This window comes from Parasteatoda tepidariorum, chromosome 1 (assembly GCF_982258835.1).
Source record: "Parasteatoda tepidariorum strain Cologne lab strain chromosome 1, Ptep-v5.0, whole genome shotgun sequence".
In the NCBI taxonomy this organism is placed as follows: Eukaryota; Metazoa; Arthropoda; class Arachnida; order Araneae; family Theridiidae; genus Parasteatoda; species Parasteatoda tepidariorum.
The window spans coordinates 17,425,241-17,443,960 of record NC_141755.1 but is presented as its reverse complement, the minus strand read 5'-3'; the positions used below and the strand labels follow the sequence as shown (position 1 = coordinate 17,443,960).

General features: G+C 28.7%; 1 protein-coding gene across 3 annotated transcripts in view; it reads right to left on the bottom strand.

The window, feature by feature from the left end:
* LOC107450391 (uncharacterized) overlaps window positions 1-18,720 on the bottom strand; it is a 71,635-nt gene that overhangs the window by 40,429 nt on the left and 12,486 nt on the right. The window contains exon 1 of one of the 3 annotated variants that reach the window (XM_087159813.1): window positions 6,597-6,871. The exons of 1 other annotated variant lie outside the window; for it this stretch is intronic. The gene's annotated coding sequence lies outside the window, so the exon portion shown is untranslated. Of the gene's footprint in view, window positions 1-6,596; window positions 6,872-18,720 lie in introns of those variants that run through there. One more of the 3 variants, XM_087159814.1, reaches the window with a different exon arrangement.

The following is an 18,720-nucleotide window of genomic DNA, read 5'->3' as shown; positions in this document are numbered from 1 at the left end:
CAAATTTCTCCCACAACTTGATCCAGTCCCTCCCTCAATTCCCTCGTCTTCTGATATATATATATATATATATATATATATATATATATATATATATATATATATATATATATATATATATATATATATATATATATATATATATATATATATATATATTATATATATATATATATATATATATATATATATATATATATATATATATATATATATATATATATATATATATATATATATATATATATATATATATATATATAAAAGAGAAACCAAATAATTTTTTTTTCTATTCAAAATATAGTTAGATAGATAATGCTTATTCTCTATGTATATAATGCTTAAAATTTGATGGGTTTTGAAATTGCGTGGGAGAAATAAATTGCTGAAGAACATTATTGACTGTCAACTTATTCAGAGCGAAGTTCTCTGCATTCATATTTATGATTTAGTTAAGCAGTTTGACATGAACTTGTCAAAAGCTGCTTTGTCAAATTTTCGACGTTATTGGGAAGAAACAGGAAATAGTTGTTGAATTTATGAAAAATGATGCATTAGCTAAAAGGCAAATTTTAAGAATAATGAATTAGTTTTTTCTGTTTTTATAGAATAAGAAAAATTTCAACTCTGCATAATTTAACTATGCAATATTATATAGTAAAAAAATCTGTATTTTTTTAAATGAATTTTTGTATGATTCCGTATAATTTTATATTGAAGAGGGTTTTACATTGCTGACTTTCAATTATACCGAATTTCTTATAATATAATTTATATTTATTACTATAATAGTTTTTTTTGTAAAAACGTAAGGGTTAAACTTTATAAAATTTTTATATAACACGATGTGGCTTTAGAAATGTATTACTTTTTATTTCTTACTTGAACATTAGGACTAAGTTTAAATAGTTTTGATTTGGAATTTAAAGTATTTAATGTAAGAAAATAATTAAAAACACTCAGTAAAAATTTTAATGAGTTAAGAACTTTGACGAAGAATATACATTTTGAAACTTTTTAAATTATAAAATAAATCTGGTTAATCCAATTTATTGCGAAAAGATTTGATATTTATGCTTAATTTTAAAACTTCATAATTATTAAAAAAAGTTTTGTTAAGCGAAATGTAAGAATTAATTTACACTTAAATTTGCACGAATAAGAATTGTTGAGATGAAGGGCCAGCTCGCAATTTATTTTGATAGTGATTCCGAAGTTAAAAATAAGGTACTTTTTCAATGATTTCTAACTTTTAACTTTTACCATTTTACTTTACCATTATGAGATTCATTTATAAATTATCTTAAAAAATGCCATAGGTATTTTTTAAATTTTTTTTCTTCTTCATTAAGCATCGTTGAAATTTCTATTCGAAAATTACAGTAAAATAGCCAGCAGCAGTCTGTCCATCTAATTAACCGAAAATTTTACTGTTAGAAACATTTCCTTACCTTTGTGGTCTTGAAATCATTTAAAAGTGGTATTGTTAAAAAGCCATGATTACAAAACTGTACGGTTTTTTAACCATTTACAAAAAGCATGTTTCATAATCGTAAAAATAAAATGTAACTGGACAAATTAAATGCATATTAAAAATTAAATGTAATGTAACTGGAGTTTGGTAGTAGTTGACTTGTGTTTTGTCAATTGAATCTGGTGTGTAATTAATTTGCTAGTTGTGCTTGATAAGTTTATTTAGTAATACCGTCTATCGTGAGAGATGGAGAATACGCGACATTTTTATGTTAGGCAGACAGTTTTGACATTTTTGTACTGCCAGTTATGTGTGAATAAGAGTTTTGTCTTCTAATAGTCCAGTGTCACCAATTAAAGAATGCAGTACACTGAAAACCTCTCATGTGTTGAAGGAAATATTGTGTTGCCAACGCTGTATTTTGATCCCCAGTTGAGTCGGACAGATAAGACTTTTTGGTTTAAGTTTGAAACCAGCTGCTAAGTAGCTAAGTTGCTTCACAATGTGTTCATCACATGCTTATTTCGATAAGATTATTATGTCCGGTAGTAAGTTAGGTATCCGATAAATGAAAACATCAATTCGTAATCTTTATTGCTTGGTTTAGATTTCAGAACATGCGCCCAATTCTCATTGGCTGTTTGCCTAGTTCGAGTAAATAAAATTCCGGTTGTTTAACGTATTGAGTGAAAACAGGCAATAAACGTTTTTTCCCATAATTAACAGTTTGAATATCGTTTTTAAGGTTATTTGATTGTTTTTGTTGTATATGCAGGGCCCGCGCAAAGATTTCAAATTTTTAGCCAGTTAATTAGCCAAATATCAGAAATATTCGCCAATTTTCAAAAGTCTTCGTAGAAAATACAAATCGTAACAATTTTTTATGATTAATTTTTTCTCATAAAACACTATTTTACGGTAGTTTTTTTCAGGCTTATATTATTTTGACCCAATTCTAATTGGTTATGAAGCGCATCTGCCAAAAATCGAATCTGTAATCGATAACAAAAAATGCTGATTAGTTTAGAAAAATTCAGTTTGACGTAATTTTGAGGATCGAGTTAAATATATATATTTTTTTCCAGTAAAATAATCATTCGCCAATACTTTTTGCCAGCTCATTTGGCGAGGTGGCGAATGCTTACTGTGGGCCCAGTATATGGTAAAAGGACAATTAAAAAAATTGTTTTTTATGCATTTTTTTCGAGAAATTTCTATAAGTGCGAGTCAAAGCTAAAATAATTTAATTAACAAAGTTGTAAACCATCAGCTCCGCGAAATTCCTGGTATATAAAATAATCTCACACTGTAAAAAAATGGCATAAAATTAATTAAATTAAATTTATCACTAACCATGAAAATTATTTATCTAAATTATATAAAAACTCGATTGTTCGATTTTATGAAACAAGAACCATGGATAGAAAACTGTACGTTTTTGTAACAAACTACAACTAGCATGGTTTCAAAACCATGAAAATTAAATTTAACTGAACACTGGAATTAGGTTATTGCTAGTTGAGTTGAGTTTTGTCAATTAAATGGATATATTTATTAAATACTCTGAAGGGGTATACATCTATATATTTAAAATACATTTGTTGTAGTCATTTTCAATTATTTTGAACTCTTTTCACAGCAAAAATTTTCATCGGTCTGCCAGTTGCCATAGTGAACTATTTTTGCATCAATTTTTTATCCGTGCCCTACTATCTTATTTGTGAATAAAGCTAAAACATTATTTTTTTAATATTATTTGAAATTTTTTATTTTCTTATTTATTAGAAAAATTAATTAATCATAACTATATTTTAATCCCTTATAATACAATAAAGTGTTTAGGTTTAAAAAAAAATAAAAAATAAAATAAAAAGTTAGTATCTGTTAATATTCTAAGTCATTAATATTTTTTAATTAAATTAATAGCTTTATTTAAAAATATTAAAAAATATTTTGAATAAAAATTAATAATTATGTAACAAAAAATTAGCCATATATGCGTTGTTAACGTATGCTTGTTTCTGTTTCTGAAAAATTTCTTCCTAAAATTTCTTATAATTTCAAAAACAGTTTATTACTTATATTTATAATTTTTGAAAGGAAAAAATTAAAAGTTGAGAATTTTATAAGAAATTGAAGACAAAGATTAAAAGTTTTCTAAACGTTAATAAGAGCTTAAGTAAATTCTTGAACTCACAAAAATTATGAAGACACATATTATTGAATAAAAAAGCAGTAAAAATCATGTTCTTTAAGTAGGTAAACATTTTTGAACTTAAAATATTTTTTCAGAAAAGAAAGAACCATAGCTAAAAACAAAAATGCTTAAAAAGTTTACAAGGTGCCATATATTGGAAGCATATTCCAAATAAACAATTCCTAACATGTTTGAAATATTCTTTTAACAGGGTCAAGGGTTAAGACGCTCTTCAGCGTTTAGAAAGTCATTCTTTCACTGTAAACGTTGCAGTTAAGGTTAACTGCCAAATTCTTAACAAGACTGACTCATTTCAACTCAAATTGAAAGGAAGACTAAAATAGTACTTAAATATCGAATACGTGTTTCTAAAAAATAAACTCGTGTAAAAAAATGAAAGAAAGGAAGGAAAGAATATATTTTTACTGTTCTTTTCAGTAAAACTTTTCGTTGTTCTCTTCTATTATTGGTGGCAAATCAGATCTAAAAACAACTAGCTTTCAGGAGAAAAATATACTGCTCCGCAAGTAACAAAAGGGCCAATATGTAACTTTTCTACATTACTGTTCTTCATACCGCTTTAATGACTAATAAACAATTACAACTAATAAACTTCTAAAATACTTTTTAAGTACTTTTTCTTGAATCAGGCGTCATTTTACCATTATGAATTGTTGGAAGTAGATGAGTAAAAAAAATGTCGGTTTTAACCTTTAACTGATCAGTTCTATTCTTATTGAAGCAAATGGCGCTTATATCGCGGGAAAAAATCCTTTTATTTTAATCCCTCTTACTTTTCTCAGATTTAAATTAATTTAACTATAATTAATCATATAATTATGATTCATATTATCATTAATTATTTTAATTTTACCTGGTGGGAAGTAAACTTAAAGTACATACCGACCTTTAAGGGTTAATACAACAAAAGTGCCATTCAATTTTGCGGTAAAATCATGGTAATAAAAAGATAAACAATGTTATCGGCCAAATCTAACTCTGTAGATAGGTTTAAAAGTGATTGATTAACATGTTGTTTAACATGGTATCTTGAAGCAAATTTGCATAATTGTATGCGTGTTTTAATGTTTTATGAGTGTAAAATGCATATACTGCCGTGCAATTTAAAAATCTATGCACTAAAACCTAAAAATTTAAATTTTTATAAATTTGGCATCTTTAAATGGCATATTACAGAAAAAAAATTTTTTTTTTTTAAAGTTTTGTTTCATTATCTTTTTTTGAAGTTCTATCTAAGCTTTCATAGCGTTAGTAATAGAAAGGAAATAATTGGCAAGGCACTTTTCTCGGAATTTATCGTGAAGCCTTAACGTTGGTTTTTCAATTGCAAGACAGTAAAGGCTATCTTTCGTGTTAGAGTATAAAAAAATTCATATTATAATATAGAAGGCCTTATCCCCTATTCGCATCTATCACCAACCAATACAACTGCTTCACAATCATTTTTGCTTCTTGGTGAAAAAAAGATGGTTACATCGAAATTTATTTTTTTTTAAAATTAAAATATGTAATAACTCATATTTCGTTCCACAGATTTACTTTCCCGTTGAGTAAGAAATTTAAGCCTAGTAATTTCATTAGTTTATCATTGCAACTTTCCTCTCAAATTTGTTTTTCTTTTTTTAAATTCCCATTTAATTTTAAATTGCTATAACAATTCATTAAATGTTTTCTACGAAAGAGATTATTTTGAACTATAACGGAAAGTTTGTCCTGAATATTATGTTTGAATATTTTATTAAAGATGTATTAAAATAATACAACAATTAAAACAATGAACACAAAACAACTATGTTACACTAAATTACTCTATCCCCTGAGCCATCGTATATTATCGTTTTATAACTAGAATTTTTTTTTGCCAGAAATGTCATTAACATTCAAATGCGGTAATTTTACCAGAATTTTCTTTCTTCTGCACGTTGCTTACTTATTCAGAAATCTTTCAAAGTAAATAAAAGTTTCATATTTTTATAAATATTTCTTTTGAAGTTTTAAAATACACAGTCAAACTGGTAGCAAATCAAATTCTAAAGATTTGCAGCAGACTACCATACAAAAATGTTTTTAAATTTTGCAGTTTTCAACTCATAACGTATCGAAATCAAGCAGAAAAACAACAGATTTGAAAAATATTAAACAAATTAAAGACGAATCAGATTTTGAAATCTATTAGTGACATACCAATTAGTACTATTACTGATACACTGTTTATAGGGGATAGATAATTTTATATTATTAATTACTGAAGTGAGTAAAAAATTAAATGCACTAAGAGCTAAGGATAATTTTTATCTATTTTTTATGACAATGACACTAAAAATTGAGCTATATTTATGCTTAAAAATATGTATTTTAATATTTTTCTGTTGTTATTTTCGTTGTTATTTTGTTATTTTTGTTGTTGTTTCCACCGTTGTTATTTTTTTAAGCACTGTGTTATAATAATCGAAAAAAATCTAAGGTGGTTCATTTTACTTTACTCTACTATCGTATAATAAGTTCAAAACAAAGCAAGTTTGTGAAGTTTTGCCTTAAAATTTTTCTAATACTTTTTGCGAATTATCTCAGAAATTTCTTACATATTTTAATGATAACTCTCAAAGATGCATTCTAAAAAACAATTTTAAATATTTAAAATAAATAAATAAATAAGAAAGCATTGAGAAATATTGCAATGATTTCTTCACGTAACATAATAATCATGATCCATACGTAAATAGTTATTAGCTGAAAGCAGGCTCGTAAACACCATTTAACATTCTATTCTCGTAAATTTACTCAAGTCAAAATTCTGAACACTCGCTAACGTATGCTTTCTTACGAAACATAAAAGACGCTGTCACATGAATATGCTTTACATATTACGCAACAAAGAGCAGATTTACATAATGCATTTCTTACCCGGAAGCAATCGGCTGAAGAAAATATGCTTTTAGTATTCCAGGAAAAGATTTCTTACTCGATAAAACAACTCAAGATCTACTTGCTCCTGAGAAGAAGGAGGAGGAGATGAGATGCTAAGAGATCGGAAGAAAAAGCTAAGTTTGGGTACGCGGGTTGCTCCGGTTGTAAATCAAGAACAATATGCAGTGTGCCAAGTGTCATCTGAATTCGCCAAATGTTGTCTGCAAGGCGACGTGTGATGCCTCAACTGTTTAACTTTTTGGCTTCATTTTGTATTGTTTATGAGTGTCTATGGACAAAATATCAACCCTTTTCACTTCCAATCATTATAAACAAACATGACGTGGCTCAAGTGTGTTGTGATGGATGTGATAAAGATGTTTTTTGAAGAATAGTTCTGGGAATGACGTTTCTCGTTTTTTGGAACATTATTTTGAGTTAGTGATATTATAATAATACAAAAAAGTAAAATGGTCTTATTATAGCTGTAATAAACTTTGAAATTTCCTAATATGATTTTACTATTAAAATTCTTTTAAAAGTACTAATAAGTAATTTTTAATGGCAATATAGTTTAATAATCAATTTTTTTAAAAATAAAAACTATACACATCATCCAACGATGGCTAAGCACCTAAATACATTTTTAGGGCTCTATCTACTAACGGCCATGGTAGGAATGTTAGCATGATTTTGACCCTGTACAGATTATGTGGACAGGATTTAGGCTGGTAAGGGACTCTCCAAACTTCACCACGAACAACGAGAGGACTATCTGCTACGAAGCACTTAATGTGCACCTTGTTGCGTATACACACCAATTATTTTATCGGCTGCTGGGATATATTACCCCCAGGTCTCAAACCAGCTTAACCGACTGCCCTTCCAAAGCGCGAAACAGCAACCTCAAAAAAATAGTTAAGACGTTGAGTTATAAATATGGGACCATAATCATAACTATTTCAACAAATGCCATTTCGCCTTTGAGACATAATATTGTGCAACTTCGCTTTAAATTAAAAAAAGACAAAACTAAATCATAATTTCGTTCTAGACAAACCTTAGTATTACATAATTAAATTTAAAATGGTTTTATTTGCCCGATAATATAGCGGGAAATTAAAGATCGCCACAGGATTTAAGGTGACAAAAAAAATTGTCTGTTAATCGCCACCTTTTTCGTCAAAAATGCACCCATGTACATTTTATTATTATTTTCTTTAATAAATATGAAACTTTTATGAACATTTTATAATATTCCAAAAATTACTTTATTTCTTGCTTTTCATTTAATTTCATTTTAGAAATGAACCTTGTAAAGTTTATCATATTTTGAGAAATGCTTCAAAAGAAATGTCTAACATTATTTATTTAAATAGTTTTTTTAATCGTTTTAAAATTTCAATATTACTGTTAAAAATGCTACAATTAGCCACTGTTCAGTAGAAAAATTTCTTAATTTTGTCTTTTACACGATAACGCGGTTCAAATTAGCAAAGTATTCAGAATACAACAAATTTGCATGATACTCTGCATCAACGAGCTCGATTTAACGCTGGGTGATTTACCACTGTGGATCGAACTCCAGTCCTTCACAATGACAGCTCAGTGAACTTTACCACTAAACTATAGTGTCCAAAATTTGAACCAGAGTATCGCATAATTAGGCTTAAGACTGTTCCATTTATTTTATAATAGAGTTCCACTTGATACTATATTAAAGGTTGCAGCAAATTTGCACGATATTGTGACTGAAAGCCATGAAAAAGGTTTATATTGTAGGCTAATAGGAAAATCAGACTTTTTGGAAACTGCTTGCAAAAAAAGTCCTCAGTGATTTCTAATCAGCCTTAGACTGTTCATTGTAATGATCACAGATAGTTGAGGCTAATAAGAAAATATATTATTAATTGCTCAATTTGTCTTATTTCTTCTAGGGAGTTTGCTGGGATTCCATTAAAATGCTTTTAGACTTATTAAAATCAGTATTGATAGTCAGATTCATTCTACTTCTTTATTCAAACACTGACATAATGCAAGGCTCATTGCAAAAGGCCAAAGAACATTTTAACTCATAGAATAATTCTTCAGACATTTTATTTTATCGTAATGGCTTATGAGCTGATTATAACAAGCCTGAAAATATCGGGGTGATTAGAAAATGCTGGAGACATTTTTAATTAGCTGAGAAGGATGCAAAATGGCGGTGACATTTGAAACAGTCAAACTTTTTAATTACCCTAATGACTTAGTTAATTTTTTTTCAAGTGATAAAAATTTAAAAACATATATATATTTTTTTTTTTTCAAAATAAAACAGCTTGAGTGTTTAGCTTGGTATCTTAATCCTTTATTGGCCCATTTTTTTCTAGCAGTGTTTTGTTAAAGTATTTTGGGATTCAAATTGATACATATGAAAAAATTCATTTAACTTATTATCAAAAAGCTGAATTGATTTTCAAAATTATTTTTTAAGAAGATTTTTAGGAATTTAAATGTATTGGGTTTCTAAAAAATTGGCAATAAACTTGAACTTATGTGCTTATAAATAACCGAGCTTGTAAATTCTACGCTTATAACTACAAATAAAATTGGTGAGAAATGTACAAACGCTTAACGCACAGAAGAAAATAGTTTCCTTGGGCTGGCCTCTTTTTGTTGATCCTACACTTGCAAGAAACAAGCAAGAGAACTTTTAGGGTAATGACTTCGGCCTTGTTTTGCAATCTCATGTACATATTTATACTTTTGTATCTTTATCCTTTTTAGATATTTCATTTTATTTTATAAACATCGTTGAACAGCGGACCAAATTTTGGGTTTACTTCAACAAATTTTCAACTCCGTAGACTTGTATTGTAATTTTGAATCCAATTCAGAAGACAAGGAAACTACAGGATCAAGTATTGGTAGAAATTTGCCTTCGTGGAGGACTTTTTGATGAAACTAATCAACATTTGTGTTACAGCGAGAAGAAAACCTCCCACGGTCAGCTTAACGGCAACTTCTGAGGATATTTTACGTCAAGATTATAGTCGGTGCAAGACGGGTGCGAAATTCGTATCGACTAGCCATCGCTGGGGTTCGAACATGGTTCACAAGACGAATGTTCTGTCCCCTGAGCCACCACGACTCTTTTTTTTAGATATTTGTTCCTTTTCTTTTGCCATTAGCAGAGGAAAAAAAACCTTTGCGACTCCTTCCTTTGCGAAAAACTTCAGTTCCTCCACTCGTTTGCTGCCAACCTTGAATATAGTTGATTCAGCTCTTGTTAAACTTATTAGAGCCAAGCGTCCCTTTGCTTCTAATTCTTACAGAGAACTTTTTACTTCTTTAAATGCCTTTCAAAAAAGATTTTTTTTTAAAACCCATTGGCAAAATGGGTGTTGTTTTGAGTTTGATGGCGTGCGCACCTTATTTGGACGTCATCATACTTTTCAACTGTGTTTAAGAGTAATACAGATAATAAACAGTGTGCATGCGTCGTCATTGCATGCGTTGCTATAGTGACAGCTGCTGTTTGATAATTCTTCTAAATTTTCTTCTTTTTTTTTTCAATTTTAATTTTGTTATGCATTGATTGGTGAATTAATTTTTGAGATATGGGATCAGAGAGATCCCAAAAATATTTCTTGAGTTGTGAATAAAAGAGAAATTTACCATTTGTATTATATTTTTGTTTTTATTGTTTGATTTAAGAATCAGAAATTTTAACCTACAGTTCAAACTGGATCGTTTTCAATACTAATTCAGGTGAATATCACGAATAAAGAGTAAGTAAAAAGCTGCTTGCGAATATAGATGTATTTTAGGCTTAAAAATTTTTTTTCTCAAAATGTCGTTTCAGCACTTTTAAGTGTACTGAATCTACCTTTACATTGCATAAAATACTAATGCGTATGTTTATTGTTAAAAAGCAGGTAGAATTTTTTAAAATTCCTTTTGTAACAAAATTGCTAATGCCCTCTCCCGTTTCAGTTTTAAAGTAATTTTTATTCCTTTTATAAAAGTAAATTTTCTTAAAGTCCTTTTATTTAAAGTTCAAACTCTTGAAGATCCTATTAGTTTTAACAATCGCTGGGGTATTTACCACGTTGATTCTCAGGGCGACCTTGACTACATTGGGCAAATTAGATGCGCTTTAAAATTTAGATTTAAGAAATACGATGGATACGCCAGTTATCAAGAATTCGAGAATTCATCAATTGATGCACATTGCTGGAATCTCGGGCATAAATTCAATTTCAAAAATGCGAAAATTATTTCCACTTCAGTCACATCAGCTCATCTTAATACGCCGGAATCTTTTTTTATTCACATGAATCCTGATTCCCTTGCTAACGACATTAGTTCCTCACTACCTCTCCATAGAGCGTGGAAGTGCATTTTACCCTGATTTGCCTCCCTTGGTCACTGTGGTTTTTCCTGTTCTGTTTTTCATCTTTCTTTCTCTCTCGGTTACTGCGGTTTTCTTAGTTTTGTTTCTAACTTTTATTTTTCCATTTTTCGTTGGCAACTTTGCGTTTTATATTTCAAATCACTTTTGTTTCTTTTCATTAACATCTGACAAGTCTTGAAATGGGCACCTGCTTTTGATCACTTGAAACATGTTGACTGCTTATATTTTTGAGGCAAATGAAGTTTTTTAATCAAGTAATATCTTATCGCTTTAGTTTCATTAATTATTAAATAAATCTAGTTTTTAATTATTGCATAAGCTTTCAATAAATACTTAAATATTCTTTTACAACAAAAGAACCATTTTTCGACATACATGATGATAACTGAGCCAATTTAACAAATAAAAAAATTAATTTAGTGGCTGAATGTTTACAAATAAAAAATTGAGCAAAATAGGAACATAAAGTTTACATAGGATGGTTATCCTTAACAAATGTCAACAATAGATAAGTTAGGTTACTAAGTGAGAGAATTTTTGGAAAAAGCAATTTAGTGTTATGATGCATATCCAAAGAAGTAACTTACCGAAACCACGTTCTTATTTTGACAAAGAACGAATTAGAAATAGATTACTTTAAACTTATTTTCTTATCATTTATGAATTTAAATATTTAAGTATTTTCTGAAATTTTTATGAAATATTTCAAAATGCCATTTTCTTACTTCTGAAATTTAGGATAGACAAAAAAAAAAAAAATGAAACGGATGAAACTCTGAATGTTTTTCCCGCAAATTATTGTTTAAAAAATTCTGATGTCCTAAATTTCGACGAAAAAATTATTACTGTTAATTTTATTGAAATAATATATAAATATTTATAATGTAGTACGCAAAAAGCAAACTTTCTTAAAATCTGATTTCTCATGAACTATTCGACCGATTTGTATTTTGTCATGCAAAATTAAATTTTTTAAAACGACGGAAAAATGTATACCTAACAATTCAAATTTTGTTTCGACTGTTATTAAATAATATATTAAAAAGTTATGAATATTTACTAAAAATATGAATACATATTTTTAGTAAATATTCAATTTGTATGGTATTAACTTGAATAAACAAATTTTATAATTGTTTACGAAAATTTTACATTTCACTTAGAAAGTTCTCGAGATAAGTCAAAATACGCAAAAATAAAAGTTACATTAAGCGGTAAAAACTTTGGACCTTTCTCCTCATTATACCATTGGGACCATAGTTCCCCTGATTGCGACTGTCCGCTATATTTTGGGGATTAGAAATCCGAATCCGTCAAAAAATAAAAAAAATATTTTTATTCAGAGAAAGCACGCTCTTGAGTCTGTTTATGTAACTTAAAATATCGTCAACATTTATTAATTAACATATTTGAGATCATCCACTCGAACCACTTCGATTGAGTTCTAGAACGAGAAGATTCGATCATTACATCAAAAATTATTCAAGGGGATCCATTTTTTCCCCCTCTTAGAGCACTACACAAACGATATTTTAGGTTACAAAATCTGACACGAAAACGTTCTTTCTTTGACAATAAACAAACAATTTTGCAACGAATTTGGATTTTGATGCTTAAAATATGGATGATATCCACAATTCTTAAAATATGGTTTCAATAATTTAGGCAGAAGAGCGGATATAGGAGTGTACTTTTTAAAACACATCTTCAAAATTGCAAACATCGCATTTCATCACTATGGGCTTATTCTTACAAAAAATTACAGATTAAAAAATGACTGTATTTTATTAAAAATATCTTAAGGAAATGAGCGGATCTAATGTGTTACCTTAGAAACCATACATATGTAGTATGTACTTATATTTAATAAAAATTCCTTAAATAAATATGCTTGAAAATAGGTCAATGTAACAAAAAACAAAAATTGCATTGCTTTTTAGTACCCATATATTGAAGCATATTACTTATAAAATAATGCATATTTTATTGGAATAATTATTTATTTTATTTAATGACAATACAGATCAAAAGTTATTTAGGATGGTCCGTGGTGCATAATCAGGGGATGGGTATTTTTTGTTAACTGTATACAACATAAACATTAATAGAATTCAAAATTAGTCGCTATAAGTATTACTGCTCCTGTCTTTATAGAAATGCTATATCAGAAACAAACCTTTTATAACTGTTATACGATTTTTGTTTTTGAAAGTTAAGAAATTTACTTAGTGTGAGAAGCAAATGGTATTTAATTGATATAGAATTACAGGTATTAAAATCATTTTAGGGAGAGTTAGTGCATGAAGAGGGTTTGTCACATTTCAGTAGTATTTGTGCTCCCATAAATGTTCTGATAATCACTCTTTCTCCAGCTTTAGTCCGGAAATGAGTCGTATGTTACACAGAGTGTCTTTTAACGGAAGAAATAAACATTTCTTTGTCAATGTTTGATTACGGATGACTGTTTTCTTTCCTTTTTATCTCTCTCATTATTTTCTTTTGTCTTAGAATTAACACAAAACACTGAGTAAACTCTAAGACATTTCGCTGTGCCCTTCTCAAGGAAAATACATAAAAGTAAACGTTACTAATGGAGAACGAAATAAATCTTAAGACATAGTGCAACATTTAATTAAAAAGTGTTCATAACTTTTGATATAAAGATCGGATTATCATGAACTGAGCTACAATCTTATTGGTCCGAGGACTTAACCTTAAATATTCTAATTAGTTTGAATAGTCAATATTTAAATTTTTAAAATCGAACAAAAAATCTTCCTCTGAATAAACATACTATTTTTGCGGCTGATAGATATTCTGGATCCTTAAAACAAAGAGAGTAACCACAATCTGGAAAATATATTCTCTGCATATTTAGGAAGTTTAGGCTGATATGTTGAATGCCCTCCGAGTGAACACCGAGTAAGTATCACCGAGAAAATATATCGTATAACTATGCACAAAAATTGTTTGATTCACTTATAGTTTTAAAAATATTTCAAAAGACCTAAATAGTTTAGGGCAAAGTTAAGAAGTTTTGTTACCAGTGGCTAGTTATTAATACTTTTAATAGTATTTACTTTTAAGAACATGTGATCACATTTGTAAATAATCAACGTAAAGCATTTCTTTTGAACCATTTCTCAAAATATTGTTAACAGTATAGGGTTCATTAATAAATAAATAAGTCGGAAAAAAATTTCCTCATTTTTTAATCAGGTTTGTGAGTGATTCTCACGAAATATGACAATTTACTGTCTCTCTTATTTTAACGAGCTCTGTTATTTTAACAAAAATTCTTCAACTATGTCGACTTCTCCAGGTGCGAGCCAAAAGAAGTCGACGCTGCTATTCGAACCTGGTCACTACATTGGCAGGCGAGTTCTCTTAGCTACCGCAGCTCTATAAAGTCTCAGTATAATGGAATATAATAAACTGCTTTTATCTTAAAATTTATACCTATGGAAAAATATTTAATAGTAAAAATGTTTAAAATTGTAGTAGCCCACCCCCATAAATATGTCTGGTAACTTAACTTACCGAAAAGTTATATCTAAAAAAATATACCATTTAGGTGGTGTATAAATTTGACAACAAACTCGAATCAAAATTTTATTTATATCATGTTTAAAACTATAAAATATTTGCTGAAATATAAGAGCAAATATACACAATAATCGTAAAATGATTTGAAGATGGTTGAGTTATTGTACGGCAAGCAAAACTGAATGGCAGAAACAAGAATTTGAAGTGACAGTTTTAATCCGCTAATGATTAGGATGAAAAACCGTTTTGTCAAGAAAACAGCTTTAAAACGTCAAATACATGGAGAAAGTTTGTAAAAAGAACGAGCATTTTTGATAGTGTTGTTTGGAGCATGGTGAATTTTTGCTGAAAAATGTGACGATCGGGTTAACAAACAAATTTTAAATCTCCATTTTCACAAATTGTCCGGTGGCGCCCGTTAGTTTTGTCCTTTACAAAATAAGAAAACAAAAGAAAAGGTGCCTAATCTTTCAATCGTTCTCGAGAAAATAAATTTCTGTACATACTTTTCTCGCAATTGAAACTTTATTAAACTTCTTCATTAAAAAGAACAAAATATACAACTAATTGCTGAATTTATAGAATGTATCTGTAATGTGTATTAATGAATACTGAAAGTAAAAAATGCAGTATTTTTTGCCTCATCGAATTATAGTGTAATGGGATTTTCATAGACCAAACTGTGTATTAATTGTCACAATAATATTGTAACAATTTAATATCTGGTAGAAAAGTTGAAACGTTAGAGATTTTATTTAACTAACGAGGCGAATCCCTTCAAAACTGCATGAATATCTTTTCAAAGTTTTTTACTAATAACATTTGTGGTCATTACCTGTGAAAGATTTGCCTTTAAAAAAAAATGCATCCAGGGTGTTCCATAATTACTACCCTTAATATATATGTTTTAGAATACTTGTCAAAAATGAAGTCGAAAAACTATGCCTAATGGAAGTCATAAATTAATATTCATGCGAGAAAAAATCAAAAACACTATCGAAATATGATGAATTGCTATCGATTTAGGCGGAATAAAAGCACATCAAAATTATTTGATTGGCAGAGGAAGGAAAAAAAAAAGAATTAAAAATCGGATGAAACACCTGTAAGTTTCATCCAGCAATCAAATAAGGGAAATCGAGGTTCTAGAACGAGCCTTCCTCAATTGTGATTTGTCTGATTTTGAGATCATTTTTTTCCCTCGCTTAAGTGTTCTGTGTCAGCTTATTTTATATTTTTTTGCAAAGACATTTTAAAAGAGCTATAAATTTACACCCTCGTATATACTGAAATACCCAGTATATGCTGGGATGCATATGTATATGAGTTGCTATACTTTTGCTGCTTCTTATAATTTTCATACTGTGTTTAGTATACCCATCACTGTTTGTATATATTATCAGCGATGCCTAGAGTTTTACGCAAAGAATAACATAAGGAATTCTTATAAACTTTATCTAGTTAAGATAGACAGCGCCTAGGCATTGCATATGTTACCCGACACAGTAGTTAATCTTATATTGTCCTGCATAAAAACGAATCTAATCATAAGTTAATCTTGTATCTCAACATTGTCCAGCATAAAAACGAATCTAATCTCAAGTTAATCTTATATCTCAACATTGTCCAGCATAAAAACGAATCTAATCTCAAGTTAATCTTATATCTCAACATTGTCCAGCATAAAAACGAATCTAATCTCAAGTTAATCTTATATCTCAACATTGTCCAGCATAAAAACGAATCTAATCTCAAGTTAATCTTATATCTCAACATTGTCCAGCATAAAAACGAATCTAATCTCAAGTTAATCTTATATCTCAACATTGTCCAGCATAAAAACGAAATTATTATACACAGTTCTCATATTGCCAACACTGAAAAAACTTCCGGATCAAATTACGGCATAAAGTACAAACACTTTAGGTACATCATCTGTAAAATCTAGTTTATTGGAAAATCCATTTTTACCGTAAAATCTTATACGATAAATTTTAAAGTATTATTTATTTAATTACAGTGATTCAGTGATTTTACGGTAATTATTACTTTAAATCTTACATTACATCACGTTCTTTATTCCGTAAGATGCTCCGGCAAAAATGGATTTTACGGTAAAAGTACCGGCATGCTGAGTGCCCATATTTTTACCGTAATTTAATCCGAAATTTTTTTACTGTGTAGGAAGTGCATACAATGACAAATGACGAAATAAAAATGTATAAAATATGATTATTTTATACTTTCATTTTGTATGATCATGAGCTATTAGTATTAGTTGAAAATAATTTCTTGTCGAGACAAGTAGATTCATATTTTTTTTCTTTAATAAGAAATATATAAATTTTTAGTAATGAAATTAACCTAACAGGGATGTGCGGGCTAATGCCCGGTATTTGCTTGTTCGGCACTTAATTTATTGCGTTGTGATGTGGTATTGTCTAAGCAATGCGTATAACGTTAAATCGTTTTATAAAATTTCGGCGTTGTATACAATGCCATTTTTCCAAATTTTCTGGTAAAATATGGATAAAAAATTTAAAATCGTCGACGCTGAGTCAGTTAAAATTTTTACTTTATTATCAAGAATGTTTGACAAATATTAAAAGTAATTTATTGTTAAAATTACTCTTTACAATTAACGATTCGTGCAAATTTGTAAATTCACAGTTAGGTTGATTTGATATATTATTATATGTTACTAGGGTTTTGATTTCACTTCTGATTTCTAAGGGATTCAAGATTTTCTTTCATAATTTAAAATCTCGACAAATGTCACGCAATTTTTTTTTTTTTAATTGTATTGATTTATTTATTAAACTAGCTAATGCTTTGATCAGAAACTAAAAAGCTCTAAGATTTAATCCCGAAATTATGGCTATATAGTGCTACGTAATTAGTGAAAACAGCTATTGTTTATTCATTTAACATAACACTTTAAAGATTTTAGGTCATTCGAAAAATATTTTAATTTCTTTAAATAATTATAATTATTTTTATTCAACCTTCAGAAATCCTTTTCCTTTGCTGAGAAAAAAATAAATTACTCTAATTATTCAGATTCTGATATTCATTCATAATGAAGTGAGAAGCTCTTTACATCAAAACAATGAGAAATGGAAATGAAAAGCTTTGAAGAGGAGAGAGGGAGAGAGAAATTCAACCGCTATCGATTCTTTTATTCAACACTTCATCTCGCTCTTCTTTTAGGCTCACCGCCAGGTGGAGCTCCGTCGTCCCGGGAGAAGTAGGAGAAGTCTGCTAGTTCCGATGACATTATCGGCGATTTGGCGGCGAAACACATTTGTTTTGGCTCATTTTTGATGCCGTGTTTTAACTTCAAATGACAGCTAAAATGTTCAAGCATGGAAGGTAATATATTAGAGAGATATGACTTCAGAAGGTGAAGTAAACTCAATATTTAAGCTGTTAAACCCGTAGCAATAAATTGAGTGGAACATTAATGATTAGTTATCAAATAAATTATAAAATATTAAGACTATTTTTTTGAATGTTGTTTCTAATTTTTGATATAACTGAAAATGTTTTGCTTAGTATTAAAGTTTTGGGATTATCTTAAACTAAATTAGTTCCTTATCAGTTTTAGATATTTGTGTTTAAAAAACTTCTCGCACTAAAATTTCATATTTTTTCACTTTATTACTTTTAAAAAAACTTATAAAACAAAATTCAAACAGTTTTGCGTATTTCCTGAGAACAAGTTCAATTAAAATGACTAAAGAATACATAATTTCCAAATTCGATGCAGCGATATATAATAGGTTTTGAGATATATGGTTCTAGAGTTGGAAAAAAAACATGCAAAATTGACGATGAAAAAAGAAAAAAAAGAGTCTTTAAGGTTTCAGCATTCTACTTATTGTAAAAAAGGATATTCAAAGGGTAACGAATGAAGATTTTGTCGAAGTGAAGAAATAGCTCTCGTCACTTCTTTGGGGTAACATATTTCGACAAAATTAAGGAAATATTTTCTCATTCTATTTTTTACAAAAAATTAAGAAATAAATAAATAAATAAATAGATAAATAATTTTAAAAAAAACGTCGCAGTGCCTAATGTATCTAATTTTTCTAATACTTACTTTATTTTTTGCACCATATAGGTTGATCAACGCATCCCAAACAACACAAAAAAGAGCAGATGGAATAGGGGGAT